Raw genomic sequence first — 16,245 nt, forward strand, 5'->3', positions numbered from 1 at the left:
TGACTCACTCGTAAAATACCCGATCTTATGGAGTTAAAAATGTGCATTTTTCTAACTCTACTCCCCTTGTCATAGAATGTTCGTAATGTTCACAGTATATAAACTGTTTGTTTTTGTTTGTATCTTGCAGGAAAAGGATCATTGTAAATGTGTCAAATTTAAAATTTAATGTTCCGTTCCTTTTTCTGGATCGACCACAAAATCTTGTAACAAGGATCTGATTCATTTATTCATTTTACCACCAATGAACAGGAGGATGGAGACCCGTTGCCTCTGTTTTCAAGGAGCTCACAGTAGATGGCTGGGTGGCTCGTACAGATTTCTTTAAAAATATTCAGATTTGACCACAAACGCCAAGAAATCTTCAGTTTAAGTCAGAGTGTTTTCAGTGTTGCAGGATAATATTGTGAGGGATGTTTAAAGTGAAAGAGATGAGTTTTTTATGAAGAATAAAGCAAAGAAATGTAGAAAAACTGATGAAAGATCGGTTCTGCAAATACTGTCACCTGAAATAAAAACAAACAGATTTGTTCCTACTTTGAACTGAAAAAGACACAAAATCAAACCAAAATTTTCTAGGGGAGGGCAGGCCTGCATTCCCCCCCCCCACGCCTGACAGAGATACAAAGCACTTCAAATATTTCAAAGAAAAAAAAATGTTCAGTTAATATATTGTACAGTAAAACTCACCTAAACCATCATCATATAAACTGGATACTCTCACTCACTGGAGAAAAGCAACGTCCGAATGCTTTTATATGGTTTTCCATGTAATAAACACCATATATATCAGATTTTGTGTAATGGATTTTTACTCACATTGGACAAAACGTCCTGTCCCATTGCAATGCATTTCCGTTAAAAAAAAACCCTTGCATATACTGGACAGAGCAGTCTGGGCGTGCCCAGTTGCAACAGAGAAAAAAAAAAATGTAGTTCAGCGCTGACATTTGCCAAATTTATTTTTTCAAACCGTGCTCAGAGCCAACACCTAAATGAGGCAGGCCTTCATTCAAGTCTGGTGATCATTAACAAAATCCTGCTTGTTGGCTGCACTGTAATATGGTGTTAAGCTTCACACAGATCCCTGGATGTGTCAAACCAAACTGCTTTAGATCAGAGCCCTCTGCGTGGCTGCGAACCCTCTCTGTAGCATGGTGGAAATGGCGGAGACCGCAAGGACTGTGATTGGTCACTATTTCACTTTCACTCCTTCCTCTCATATTTTAAAAGTTTTGCACTCCACACACTTGTTACATTTCAATCATAGATCAGATACGTTTGGCAGAAAAGTCCGCAAATATGCCCAACTTCACAACACAGAGTATAAAAACTGCAAAGACACTCAAATGACCTGCAATTCATGGAGGGCAATCGCACGCATCGTAACTGTAAATGTAACGTAATTGTATTCAGAAGTGGAGCTCGTTGAGGGACAAATTGATCCAGAAAAAGCTACTGTTCCTGTGGAAAATTGCGTTAAGACACCCACCAACATGACAGAAAACTTAGAAAGTATAAAAGGGTCACGCGCACATCAGTGTCATTGCATGGATTTACAGAGTTGTAGAAACATAAATCAGGCTTTCGGACTTTAAACAACCACTCCGCAACGGACTGGAGTTACTCGACTAAATATCTTTTTCATGCACATAATGCCCAGCACTTATTCAAGGCAGGTGTTGATTTTTTTCAGATGACGTTTTGACTGAGGCAGGTCCCTATCCAAGGTCAGGCGTTTAGTCACGGAAATATGATTATATATATATATATATATATATATATAATTGGCCGAGTGGTGCCTTGTCATTTGATTGGTGCTTTGTATGTCACGTGACATGGATTATTTGTCCCATTTGTGTTGCATTGCATTTAAAGTGCAATTTGGTTTCATTTAGTGTGCAAATTTGGCTCCATACATTTGGTACCATTGCATTCTGCGCACACACATACTCACACACACAAAACAAATCCACTGCACTGTAAGCCGTCTGGATGCATGAAGAGCTGTTAGGAGGAAGTTAGAATGAAAAGCTGGACTAATTTCTGATGTGAATTTTTTTATTTTTTATTTTTTTTAAACTGCACTGAGGAAGTACAGTCTTTTTTGGAAGTACACGTGTGCATAATCATTGTCCCACTTGTGTGAGTGTGCACGCATGCTCACACAAGTGGGCTTTAAAACAAACATGGTGGCGTTTGTGTTCCTGATGGACGACGATTTCTTCTAACATGCACACACACAAAAAAAAAAATCCACTCCATAAGCCATCTGCAGACATGAAGAATCTGCATGTCAGAATTTGGACTCCTATTTAAAGTTTGTGTTGGACTTTAGCAGTAATGGAACACCAAAATGTAAGTTGAATGAACTTTTGACTTTTCCCATCACCGAATACCCTGCGAATCAAGAGCGCAAAAGGAACGAAAGAGGAACAAAACGAAACCGAAGCTAATGTTGAAATCCACCCTTTAAACTAAATGACCCTGGAGCCGCTGCTGGAGCAGCGTGTGTCTGCGTCATGCTCTGCATTCCAGGTGCAAACAGAAGCACGTGATCCGCATCTCAGGGTTGCTGCGTGACCTTCACCCACTTGCCTCAATTGAGGTAACTGGAGTGTAAACATAATTTCTCCACTGTGAGATCAATAAAGTATATCTCATCTCATCTGTGCGCACGTTGGTGGATCCACCTGCTCTCCTTCCTCGTCCAGAACAAAAGAGGGATCATCTCCTTCATCATCAGAATCCTCACTGTCTGGTTCAGACTGATGGCACGCTGTGCACTCTGTCTTGCTCCAATTTAAAAAAAAAAAAAAAAAACGCTGGTGTGCCGTGGTGGCTGCTCTATCACTGTATTACGTTACTAAGCCATATATAGATTCTATAACAGAAAACTGTCAAAGGGGGGAATAAATATAAGTGTAAAGATGACTGAATATATCAGAGCAGTAAACTGATCAGTCTGTATGAACACCACGCATTGACTTCCCATGTGCGGTTATTTCCACCAGCTGCAGCTGATCCACAATGTGAATTCTGCCTTCCAGAACAGCTCTTTATATCATCTTCTGAATCATCTACCCGTTGCCACATGTACAGAAGGGCTGGATTGTCATTCCTACACTCATATTGTTATATTTAATAAAACATAATAAGCACACACAGGAGACGATGGCTGCCACTGCTGCTGTGGCTGTGTTCAAGTACTGTCGGAAATTACACAACTTTTTTGTTGTTTCAAATTCAGCAGTTGCTTGTGGCAGGAGCATGGTTTTCATTTTATTTTTGGTAAAATAATTCATTGTATCCACACAAAAAATGAATTCTGGCCTATATAAGGTGCCTGAGCCTAGTGAAGCTGATCCCCCACCCAGATAAAAAAATAAAAGAATCCAAGCAAACAGGCTGAGTTTGCCCTGTAGTTTCCTCCGTTACATGAACGCAGTAGCAGCAGCGCTCACAAACCGGCTTCTACACTGTATGAAAACATTCAGCTGGTCGAACGAAGTCGAACTAAATGCTAACATTACAAAAACTAAGCAGATAAAAAAAAAAAAAAAACAGCAAAACGAAATACGGAAGAATTGAGGTTTTTGGCGGCATTTGTTCAAATTTTTCAACAGTTTAAAAGTCCTGATGAAGCACCAGCTGCAGGAACGAAGCTGCGTGAAGATTAAACAATGCCAGTGAAAGTCAGCGAAAGTCCAGATTTCTTGTTTCATTTGAGCTTTGTTACCCTTCGTTAAGTGCCGTGTGACCGGGCCTTAAGCTAACCAGCAGCCATGTAAATGTCCTTCTCTCACCCACATGCAGTAGAGTAATTGGCTGCATGAAGCTACATCGATTAGTTGATATTGGATCACATTTTGAATTTAATGGCCGAATTTTGGTAATAACTGCTTGCTGCATTTCCACATTTCTCTGTGGTTCTTCAGGCATGAAGACCCGGAATGGAACAGATGTTGATTGTGCAGCTGCTGTGAAAACCTTCTCCAGGTTGGGTTACAACATCAAAGTCTTCAATGACCTGACCGTGAAGCAGATGAAGGACCAGCTATTCAGTGGTAAACAATGCTGCAAATGTCTTCATGCTCACTCAGTGCTACCGCTAAACACGGAGTCCTGTCAGTCTGATGATGTACACAGTAAAAAAAACCTGCAGTAGCAATCATTTATGTTTTTTCAGTTTGACACATTGAAGCTCAAAGTGTTGGAACATATGGTTATAATGCAGTCTGAAATTATTCCAGATGTAAAGCTGATCTTAAAAGCGAATGAACCTGTTGCAAAGACAAAACATATTACCCTGTTAAAAGTATAAATATGCATTTTTATGAATATTTATACACTTAAAGCAATCAATTAGTCAGGTCAAGGCAAAACTACAAAGTGCGCAGCCAGAATCAGACACAGTTCTTTCTCTCAACATTTTTCAAGCTCAGGGTTCATTTGTACTACATCATCTTTAAAGGTCTTTAGGTCCTAATGAAGCTCACTAATATCCAAAATACCTGAGGCATTTAAAAAAACTGATTTGTCAGTTAGCTGTTCACACAGAGCATTAACCTTCTCAAGGCAGGTGCTGCAGATTTGCAACAGCTAAGTATCTGATGTTTCCTATTACTAAAAATTTATTTGAGCCTGAGAGGGTTAAGGGCATTAAAGAGGCAGACCAGGACTATAAGTACTTTAAAAATATATTTTTTAAATTATATATTTTTAAAGTGGGCTACCTTCTGTGAGATATGGGGATCCAGATGAGTTCATGTGTTTAGAGACACATCTTGATGAAATGATTGTGAAAGTGTTTCCTCGTTGTGGTGCGGCACATTATTTCAGGTCCTACATCATTAGTGTTGGAGTTCTAGCTGACAGCTTGCTTGAAAGTTACTGTTTAGTTCGATTTCACTCCCTCCTTAGTGCGAACTCTTCTTCGTGACATTTCTCATAATGTGCTGTCATCAAAGATTGGGGTGGAGTTAATTTTGTCAGACAAGACTAGATGACATCCCTTACCAAAAAATAGTACTTATAAGTATATAAAAAGTAAACTAGAAGTATATTTGCATATACTACTTTTTGGTAAGGGATATGCTCATCAACAACCATTTTTTTTCATGACTGAGCCGATGACATCAGTGTTTTACAACACTGTTGTTGTTGACGAAAAAAGACGAGACGAAAATGTTTTGCATGAAATAAAAACTCAAAATTAGTTTTCATAATCATTTTTGTCAACAAGTACTTCAAAATGTTTCCAACCACCAAGGAAGACAGCTTTATTTCCTATACTACTGCTGCCACCATGTGGCTGTAATACAAAACTACAAGGAGCGAACATCTTGTGAAAGAAGAGACTTGATATCTGGTCCTATTTTAAATATCATGAGACTAACAATAAACTGACTAATTGTATCTGACAGGAAGCCTTGCAGATTTAAAAAATGAGGAAAAAAAAACACCATAAACCTTCAAAACTATTTTGTCAGGCAATGAAAACATTCATTATTTCAGATGTATGAAATGCTGAATTGGTAATCATAAATAATTAGTTTTTTGTTATGTCATGAAAGAATGTCGCTACTGAAAAAAGACTAAAATATATTCAGTCCTCTTTTCACTAAAACTTGACTAAAATATCCAGACTTTTAGTCAACTAAAACTTGACTAAATAAAAATGCTATGTGAATGACTAAAACTAAAAAGGACATTTGACACAAGACTAAAGGGCCTTAAGACTAAATTATAAAACAGGTGACAAAATTAATACGAATGGTTGTGTCAAATTGTTCAGTGACTTGATGTCATTGTTCTCCAGCCAGATGTGTCACAGCTGGATGTTGGGCATATCTTTCATGAAAACACATTTCACCTCAAAGTTGTCCTTCCACTTGTCCTGAGTCCACTGGTGAGGATGTTTCAGTCACACCACGGAAGTGTCCACTGCCGCTGGCACGAAGCAAGTAGAGTGTCCCCCTTGTTCCCCATAGAGCAGTAAGCCATGTCCAGCCGCTTGTTGCCATGTTCTGTGGTGCACCAGGCAGATGGAGTACTTGATTCAGTTTTGGTTGTCACCTTCTGAATAATTCTTAATCATGAAAACATGTCACTTTTCTAATTTCTGTCAAAAGGTGCCTTGACACTTGTAGGCAGTTTGGCTCTGCACTTCCGGGCAATTTGTTATGACAATGTACCTACTGTGTTCCCAGCTGGATGCCGCACTTTGTGCCGCTGGCCGCTGTATATATAAAATGATTATTTCGTAGCGGATTAATCATTTTCTCTGAGTTTGGCAGTTGAAAACACCTTAATCGCTTCCACGATCACAGAAGAGCGTTTCAGCAGCAGCCTTTTTCCTCCCTCTCTCTCTCTCTCTCTCTCTCTCTCTCTCTCTCTCTGGAGAACGCATTTAGAATAGTCTAAAAGGTATTTATTTGTAACATTTATTTTGTAATGTCTTGGTAAAACAGTTGCATGTTCATTCCTTCTTATGAGTAACTGTAAAAGTATGTTTGATAGATTTAACATCTCATTATAATGTCAGATGAGCTGTGCTCTGTGGTGCGCTAATGCAGTGAATTGCACTGGGACTCAGTGTTTTTGAAGTGTTTGCACAATGTTCAAGTGAAGTTCACATAATGAATGCGTGACAGATTTTGAACATTTCAAAATTTTCTTTGTGAACTTGCACGAAGCCACTCATAGTTCACAACGGTTTGCAACAAGTTTACGCTCCTGCACGGTAGATTGTGTGCAAGTGTCAAGGCACCTAAAGTTTTTAGGACTTTAATTGTTCTGTTCATGCAGTTTCTCCAGCACAGGACGCACTTCTCCAGAACGGGGGGGGGGGGGGGGGGGGGGGTGGTTGGGGCATTCAGTGGAACTGCCCCACCCAGACCAAAGCCCTAAGAATGTTTTTTTCCAAATGTATACATCGTTATATATAATAACTATATATTGCTAATGTTAGTTGCGTGTGTAGTCACAGTTTGTAGCAGCACTAAACTTTGTTGGAGTCACAGATGGCAGCGTTTGTGCACAGGAGGCCTTTGCCTTCAGTGCATGCAAGAAAACATTCAAGGCCATATTTCCTGCTATTGCATTGCTTCATCTTGGATTCCGTTTAGCAGTTAAGCGCCTGTCATAATGACGGATGAAGGAAACGTATGAGGAACTGATTCTCTTGGCGAGAAGGCGCTGCAGAGTTGTTTGAGGTCCTTACTGCTGCAGCCACACTGAATGCCGGCACAGTGAGAAGACGCTGTCAGCGCACTAACATAATGAGGAAGTCATGAACCCCAAGTAGAACCAGATCTTATCCACATTTGTGTTCAGACATTGCTGAATCCCGCTCAAATCTGCCCCCTCCCCAGCACGCATATGTGTTGAAACCAGCAAAATCTTTCTTTGGAATGTAGCGCTCTGTGTTCCCCGTGGAAATGTGACATCACCTGTCCATCAGAGCCCCAAATCCACAGGAGGCCTATAGATTACACAATTTTGCCATCAGACAAACTAAATGCGTAAATAATCCATTTGCTCAATTCATCACAGAATGACACAGCCTTCACAGGTGAATATCTCAAGGAGATGGTCTGGAGCTGTTTTCATGCTGACCCAGGTTCACACCTTGGTAGACTCCCAGGCTGTGATCTCACTGACTCAGGTTTTTTGCTTGTTAGCACAATATCTCAATAACTAGTTGACCAATTTCATTTGTATTTATCATTAGGGCATACTTGGTGACATCCCCCCGACACTTTGTATTCCTGATTTGTGGGGGATGGGGGATACGTCATCTCCTAATGACTCTTGTTTCATACTGGCTCTCGGCATGTGCCCCGTTGTACTGTTATAGAAACAAAGCAGTATTGACAATAGAGTGGATGACTTACTTACATGGATTTAAACTTACTTAGAATCAGTGTTGTCTGCTTGTGTTCTTACTAAAAACCACAAGATGAAGTATACGTGTGTGTGTGCCCGCGCATGCCAACAATCTGTCCTGTATGTGTCCTTGTGTGTGTAGTTTCCCAGGAGGACCACAGTAACCGCGCGTCGTTTGTGTGTGTGCTGTTAAGCCACGGAGACGAGGGGGTGATCTACGGCATAGACGGCTGTGAGAAGTTCGAAACCCTGACGGAGTACTTCAAAGGTTTTCGCTGTATGACAATGGTGGGGAAACCAAAGCTCTTCTTCATACAGGTTGGTTAAAAATACAGCCGTGTTTGTGGCGTGGGCACTTGGTGCAAGTTCCCTAAAGAGAATTAAATGACTGTATAATATCTACTACTTTGATTCAATTTAATTCACTTTATTTATATTCATAGCACCAAACATAGTTGCCCCACACGTGTCGCAAGCGCAATATCCAAAATTAGCAGACCCAGCACAGTTGGATGGCCTCAACCATAAAAAGTTAACATTCAGCCCCAATCCATCTGACAGTCTCAAGTTCCATTTTACTCACACTCATGAACAAAAACCTGAGATACTTGAAGTCCTCCACTTTGGGCAGTAACTCTCCCCTGACACAGAGAGGACAGTCCTCCCTTTTCCAATGGAGGACCATGGTCTCAGATTTGGAGGTGCTGGTTCTCATCCCCGTCACTTCACACTCTGCCTCAGACCTGCCCGCTGCATGTCCAAGGTCACTGTCTGAAATCAACAGTACCACTTCATCTGCAAACCAGACGTGTAATTCTGAGATCAGGAAACTGGACACCCTCTGACCAATGACTGCTGCTTGAAATCCTGTCCACAAAAATCACAAACAGGATTGGTGACAAGGGGCATCCTTGTGGAGTCCAACACCCACCGGGAACAGGTCATATCTGATGCTGAGAATATGTGGACACACCTCCTACTTTAATAGTATAGCAGTCCCGGTCTGAACGGTCCCCCTGCCTTCACTGCACATGCGTCATTTCGGCGCATCAGCAGTGATTAACAAATTATCTCCTTTCTGCTTAAAACTGACTTTAGAATGATTTAACAGGTTTTACTTTGTTATCTGATGGTTAATAGTCACATTATTCCCTTTGATCTGTTCGAGTGTAGAGAGTCAGACTCAGAGAGTCATAGTGGAGCAGATAAGTTTGATTTTTGGCCAGAGTAGTTCACTTGGTGATACAAGCATCAGATTTGGCCTGAATGTTCTTCATGAATTAGTGTTTGAGGAAAAAGTGCGGGCCACTTGAAAATCCAATATGGCGGCCAGGTAGGGGTCAAAGAAGAATTACACAGGGGCCAAAATTTAAAAATGCTCCAATCATATTGAAAGTAGGGATGTCCCGATCAGGTTTTTTTGGCCCCGATCCGATTCTGAGTCATCTGATTTTGAATATCTGCCGATACTGACTCCCGATCCGATACTTTAAAAAACTGAATGAACAATGAACAAATGCTAAATATATAATAATTTCATTTTAATCATGTTATTTTATTATTTATCACTTAAATAGTGCACTTCTCCTTGAGGTAGCTTGAACAATCAAGTAATAATCTACTAGACTTTAAAAAAATGTACAAATTTCCATGTTATTTTATTTGTCTAAAAATAAATGTTAAACAACAACAACAAAAAAAACATTTCCAAGGATTTTTCTTCAGACATGAGGTTTCTGCATTAATCTGTGGTTCAAATCCCCGCCTGACTGGAAAATCACTATGGGCCCTTGGGCAAGGCCTTTAATCCCCTATTGCTCCCGGTGTGTAGTGAGTGCCTTGTATGGCAGCACAGCGTGAAGCTACGTCATAGCGCAGAGCGTCAAAAGTTCAAAAGTCAACTTGAAAAGTAAAAGGAAAAAAAAAACAACTTAGATTTGCGTCCTGACAGTCCTCAGTGTTCCCCTCTGATGCTTTATCGGTGTTCAACAAGTTCAGAGCAGCGCAGTGAACGTGAATGAAGATGGAAGCTCTTTAAGACGCGCTCCTAAATGTGATGAGTGTGCACATCGCTCGTGCACACACCATCTCTCGCTCCGTTTTGCAGACAAGCGATCACAAGACAATTTGTTTTTTTCTTTTTGTTAATCAGATGACAGATCGTTGTCCTGAGGACTTGGTCAGCACCGGGTCCTGCTGCGCACGGAAGGATGACTGAGCAAGAGTTTCGGTGGGAAAGTGTCCATCATCCTCTTATCATTCCATCGAGGCGTCACGCTGAGTGCGTAAACACACAAACAGCAGTTCTGCGAAAGAAACTTTGCACGCATAACTCCCTCCACCTCTGTCCGGTTGAACTTGTGTTTTTTCTTTTGTTCAATTAAAAAAAAAAAGACTGGGTTGAACTTTGACCGCGTCAGCCTGCCGACAAGCGGCAATGTGCGCTCCCGTCAGAAGTGTCACGTCAAAAGCCGAGCTAAAGCGATGCTTCTGACGCCTCTAAAAAGCAACGCGTCTCACGCCTCTGACACTTCCGACGCGTGAAAGGACCATTAATCTGCAATAATGAGCCTGAAATAGCGCTGATCAAAATAATGAGGATAAAATCTATATCAGATTCCTGATTGGGATGCAACGTCCGACTTCGATCAAGTCTGAAACCACGTGATCGGGCCCGATTTCCGATCACGTGATCGGATCAGGACATCCCTAATTGAAAGCTATACCACATTATGTGTCTGATCACAAAGATTCCAAAAAGGTATAGTTTGGACTATCTATGACTGAATGTTATGGAGTAAAAACAGCAAGAATGGTGACAAAGGTCAATTTCAGTTTGTAGTGGGGTCAAAAGTTAAAGTTGCTCCAATCTCTGTAAAATGTGATGCAAATTCTTGATTGAGTTAATACGGCTTTAAAAAGGAATAGTATGCACTATGTGTCATGCTCAGTTGTCACATTACAGGGTAACATGTGTCACATGCCACAGAATCCAATGTACGTCGACATTGTTTGACATGTACTTTGCAAACCAAGCGTTCAACACAGTCAAAACTATTCCATTTATTAATCCTATTAGCTCATCCAATAATTTGCACCACGTTTTACCAAAATTGGAGCAAGTTTAACTTTTGACTCCTGTACAAAGCGAAATTGACCTTTGTTACCATTTTTGCTGTTTTTACCCCATAACTCCATAACATTCAGTCATAGATAGTCCAACTATACCTTTTTTGGAATATTTGTGATCAGACACATAATGTGGTATAGCTTTCAATATGATTGGAGCATTTTTAAATTTTGACCCCTGTGTAATTCTTCATTGACCCCCTACCTGGCCACCATATTGGATTTTCAAGTGGCCCGCACTTTTTTTCTCAAACACTGATTATGAAGGACATTCATGCCAATCTGATGCTTATATCACCAAGTGAAGGATTGTTGTTATCTGCTGCACTATCAGACTCAGATGTGCTGCTGTGGCGCTCTGATCAGTCCTCTGTCTTTTATTACGAAATAATGCTGAATTTATGTGGAAATGTTTGTTGCACAAAAGCTTCAGATATCTGTTGCTGAGAAAGATGATGACTGGAGTGCAGTTTTTAATTAGAAAACAAGGCGATAATCAGTGAATCATTGCTGACGCTCTAAAATGACGCATGTGCAGTGAAGGCAGGGGGACCAATCTGTGGGGGGACCATTCAGACTTTGACACCGGTACCCCATACTCCTACAAGACACCTTGGGGGACCTGGTCGTATGCCTTTTTAAGCCTGCCTCTGCATGTAGTTGCCAACTGCATGGTGGCAAACAAGAAAGGGCTCCAAAGGGTTACTGCCTGGCAGAGAAGATCACTGTGTGCCCCCTACCCACACTGGGGGACCTTCATGGCTCTTACTGTCTGAGGAGAGCCAACATCACCCTAAAGGACTCATCCCACCCTGGCCACTCTGTTTTGAGCTACTGCCGTCAAGCAGATGTACAGGGCCACTAAAGCAAGAACAATAGATTGAAAATCAGTTTCTACCCAACAGCTGTTAGAGCTTTGATTGCCACTGGAACCTAATAGCCACGTCAAATGCCACACTTGAAATGAATGCAATATTTGTTTATGTGCAGTCTCCACTGCCAATGAAATATCCACAGTTTTGTACTTACCTTTCTCATTTTATTATATGCAGTCTCTTTTTTGCTACTACGTTCTTACAATTTTTTTTTTCTTTTTTGATTGTGGTCTGGGCACACCTCTGTCACTGGTTAAATTTTATTATTTATTTTTCTTTACTTCTCCAGACCTTTCATAGTGTGGTTTACTCACACTTGTATTGCACTGGAAGGCTTAAACCTCACCTTTCATTGTACTGCTTAAAGATTCTGTATCAGTAAGCCTGCAAAACACATGTAGAGTGGTTGGACCTCCTACCAAGCGCCCTCTAATATCTGAGAGTGTAGGCTCTGTGGGCTCCTGGCTTTTTTTTTTTTTTACCCTCAGAACATACAGCAGTCCTCGATCCTCAGAACATGTCGCATTGGCTAGTACAGGGGTGGCCAAGTTCGGTCCTCGAGAGCCACCTTCCTGACACTCTTAGTTGTCTCCCTGCTCCAACACACCTGAATCCAATGAAAGACTTGTTAAGTCTGCTAACGAGTCTTTCATTGGATTCAGGTGTGTTGGAGCAGGGAGACAACTAAGAGTGTCAGGAAGGTGGCTCTCAAGGACCGAACTTGGCCACCCCTGGGCTAGTACATAAGGTCTAAGTAAAGCAACCAAGTATGGAACACTCGTCCATGAAATATTGTATATGTTAATAATACCTTAAATGTAGGCATCGCATGAACAGGAAGCCAGTGAAGGGAGACCTGGGCTGGAGTAATATGTTCAATTTTTGTTCTAATAGTTAAGACTGTAGCCACAGGATTCTGGACCATTTGAAGACACTTTTGAGCTAAATGACAGATTAAGCCAGCATTTTTTTGTTTCTTTTTTAAAGTAATGCCCTGTTATGTCTTATAACTGTGCTGATGCTCACAGGCATGCCGTGGTTCCGATCTGGATGCTGGCATTGAGATGGACAGTACACCTGAGCAAACATCCGAGAGGATTCCTGTGGAGGCGGATTTCTTGTATGCATATTCCACAGCTCCAGGTAGCCAGTTTGGATGAAGGGGGAAAAAAAAAAAACATTTCAGCACTGGGAACCTTTCTACCTGATCACATACTCATACATGCATTGTCTTTGTGTTGAAATGATAGAAACTTTAACGGCCCTGTCACACCTTGACGATAGAGCCAGCGTATGCCAATCGTATTAAGTTTTTTTTTTTTTTAAGTTTTTTTTTTTTTTTTTTTATAAGTTAAGAGCACATTGAAACACGCTGCAGCTCGCTGATGTTCGTCCTAATAAGTTGAGCTCCTCAAAAAATTTTGGGCATGCTGAAAATTTTCAACAAATGCCAGCGTGTGACTCATATGTCCCGCACATGCTGGACATAAGTTGTAGGTAAGTTATGTGATTGTTGGCAGACGTTTCTTGTAATTTATTCATAAGTCTAAATACGTCCATTAATGCTGGCCACCGATTGGCTGAAACCTGCGGTTCTCATGCAGATTGACTGTTTTCATTCACACACGGAGTATCTGACCTGTTAATTTCAGTCCAATTCGCCATTATAGATGGACATGAATCCACATAAAGCTCCTGATTTTTGAAAGTACTTTAATTTGTGACTGTAAACGTAGCGTTTTAAGCAAGTCACTCTGTGTTTTCTTTTCTGCTGCCAGTGCTGTGCCCTGAACACACAGAAGAGCTGTAATGATTTAAACTTTTAAAGCGCCCTCGCTGTGATCATCAGATGATGTCATTGTTCAGATGTGGTCATGCCTGATTAATGCGTTGTTTAAACATTTAGAGCGCTGTCGCTGTCAGTGATCACCATACCGACAGATCACACAGCACTTCATTCAGGTCTGATCACACCTGATCACAGTCGACTGGCGCTTTTAAAAGTATAAATCGTTATGTCGTTTCATTATTCAGGTCTGATCAGACGACAGCGACAGCAGTTTGAGAGTTTAAAGAGTCACAGCACTCCATTCATTCACGGCAGTGTTTACCACAGCCAATCCACTCATCAGTATTCTGTACACAATGAAAATGGTCCACCAAGATAAAAAATATAAATAAAAAAAATAAAATAATGTTAAATTACTCTGTTTGTGACCGGCACCACACCGTGCAGTACTGACCCAAACCACTGGGTGGAAATAGCTGTCAGCATACGGTGGTTAATCGTCAAGATCTGACGCTGGCGCCGGAGTTTTTAATACCGCCGCATACGCAGGCTAAATCATCAAGGTGTGACAGGGCCTTTAATGGTAAATGGACTGCATTTATATAGCGCTTTTCCATCTGCATCAGATGTTCAAAGCGCTTTACAATAATGCCTCACATTCACCCCAATGTCAGGGTGCTGCTATACAAGGCACTCACTATACACCGGGAACAACTAGGGTATTAAGGACCTTGCCCAAGGGCCCTTAGTGATTTTGTGGTCAGGCTGGGATTTGAACCAAGGATCCTCTGGTCTCAAGCCCAACACTTAACCACAAGACCATCACCTCCCCTTTACATTAAGAAATAGTGGATCTTTAGGATAAACCTGTCCACTAATTAAGCACATCCACATGTGAACTGGGTGTGTGTGTGTGTGTGTGTGTGTGTGTGTGTGTGTGTGTGTGTGCGCGCAGTGACTCTGTTACATCGATGTACTTTGTGTGTCAGGTTACTACTCATGGAGGAACACTGCCAGTGGATCCTGGTTCATGCAGGCGTTGTGTGAGATGTTACTGCAGCACAGTAAAACCTGGAGTTGATGCAGATCATGACCAGAGTCAACAACAGGGTGGCGCGAGACTTCGAGTCTTCCTCTAACCTGCCTGGATTCAGTTGCAAGAAGCAGATCCCCTGTATTGTGTCAATGTTGACCAAAGATTTTTACTTCCCCTGCTAGACTTAGTTCTGCTTTATTTTCCAACCAGGGAAAAATACTCTGGAAAATGAAAAATAGATAATTTTGACCATTGTGACAACATTTCCCATTTCAAATCTGTTTCAATTTTCAAACATATTAACTTGACATTTTTTTCCTCTTATTTTCAGAATTGTGTTTTAAAAAAATGGACATGCAGCACTGTGCAAAGCTTTCCCTTGATCATGTTAAAAAATAAAATCATATTTGACATTTCTAAACACTATTTCACCAAAACACATGCTATTTGTTGATTTCTAATTGCTAAACTAATCCATGGACTTCATGTTCAACAATCAATCCAAGTCTGGGAACGTGCACTGGTGCAGCACTTCACTATGCTCATGAAACACAGAACCATCTTGGGTCCTGGATGCCAACATATAAATGGGAAAAGGGCGGGGTGGCATTTTGTTTAGAGGATGAAAGAAATTTCAGCTCCAATTTTCCAAAAGGTAACTGGGCGGCATGAGCCCAGATTTTATGTTTTCTTGCGTTAAACCTCTGTACGTCACCATGAAACTTACACAACAATGTTATGTTGTACAACGCTTCTCCAATCACAGCCACAGAAGCCTGTATCTCGCTCAGAATTATCATGCGTGTCTTGGCATCTTTCTTCATTCATCTCCTTGCGGTGTCACTCGGTTTTTGGAGAACTGCCTGCACCAGACAGATTTCCACACAATACCGTTACCGTGTGTATTTCTTAACATTTGGTGAACATCATCATTTGGGATTGTCATGGATCAATACTAAGATCCAGGTTTTTCAGTGGCTTCCAGTGCTCAGCCATCAGAAATACATCTGTACGTGGCGACCGTGTTCAAACTTGTAGAGAGATTCACTCAGCAGGGTCAGTCACCTAAAGCTAGTACGGAGGTCTGTCAATAAAGTATAGGTCCTTTTTATTTTTTTCAAAAAATATATGGATCATTCATATGTTTTTACGTCAGACATGCTTGAACCACGTGCGCATGCGTGAGTTTTTCCACGCCTGTCGGTGACGTCATTCGCCTTTGAGCACTCCTTGTGGGAGGAGTCGTCCAGCCCCTCGTCGGAATTCCTTTGTCTGAGAAGTTGCTGAGAGACTGGCGCTTTGTTGATCAAAATTTTTTCTAAACCTGTGAGGACACATCGACGTGGACACGGTTCAAAAAATTAAGCTGGTTTTCGGTGAAAATTTTAACAGCTGAGAGATTTGAGGTGATACTGTCGCTTTAAGGACTTCCCACGGTGCGAGACGTCGCACAGCGCTCTCAGGTGCCGTCGTCAGCCTGTTTCAAGCTGAAACCTCCACATTTCAGGCTCTATTGATCCAGGACG

The 16,245-nt window shown here is 41.3% G+C and overlaps 1 pseudogene; it reads left to right on the top strand.

Annotated features, from left to right (window-relative positions):
- Nucleotides 1–15,051, top strand: part of LOC117521015 — a 34,863-nt pseudogene extending 19,812 nt beyond the window's left edge.
- The last annotated feature ends 1,194 nt before the right edge of the window (nt 15,052–16,245 follow it).

The sequence above is a fragment of the Thalassophryne amazonica genome, chromosome 11 (assembly GCF_902500255.1).
Source record: "Thalassophryne amazonica chromosome 11, fThaAma1.1, whole genome shotgun sequence".
NCBI classification, from domain to species: domain Eukaryota; kingdom Metazoa; phylum Chordata; class Actinopteri; order Batrachoidiformes; family Batrachoididae; genus Thalassophryne; species Thalassophryne amazonica.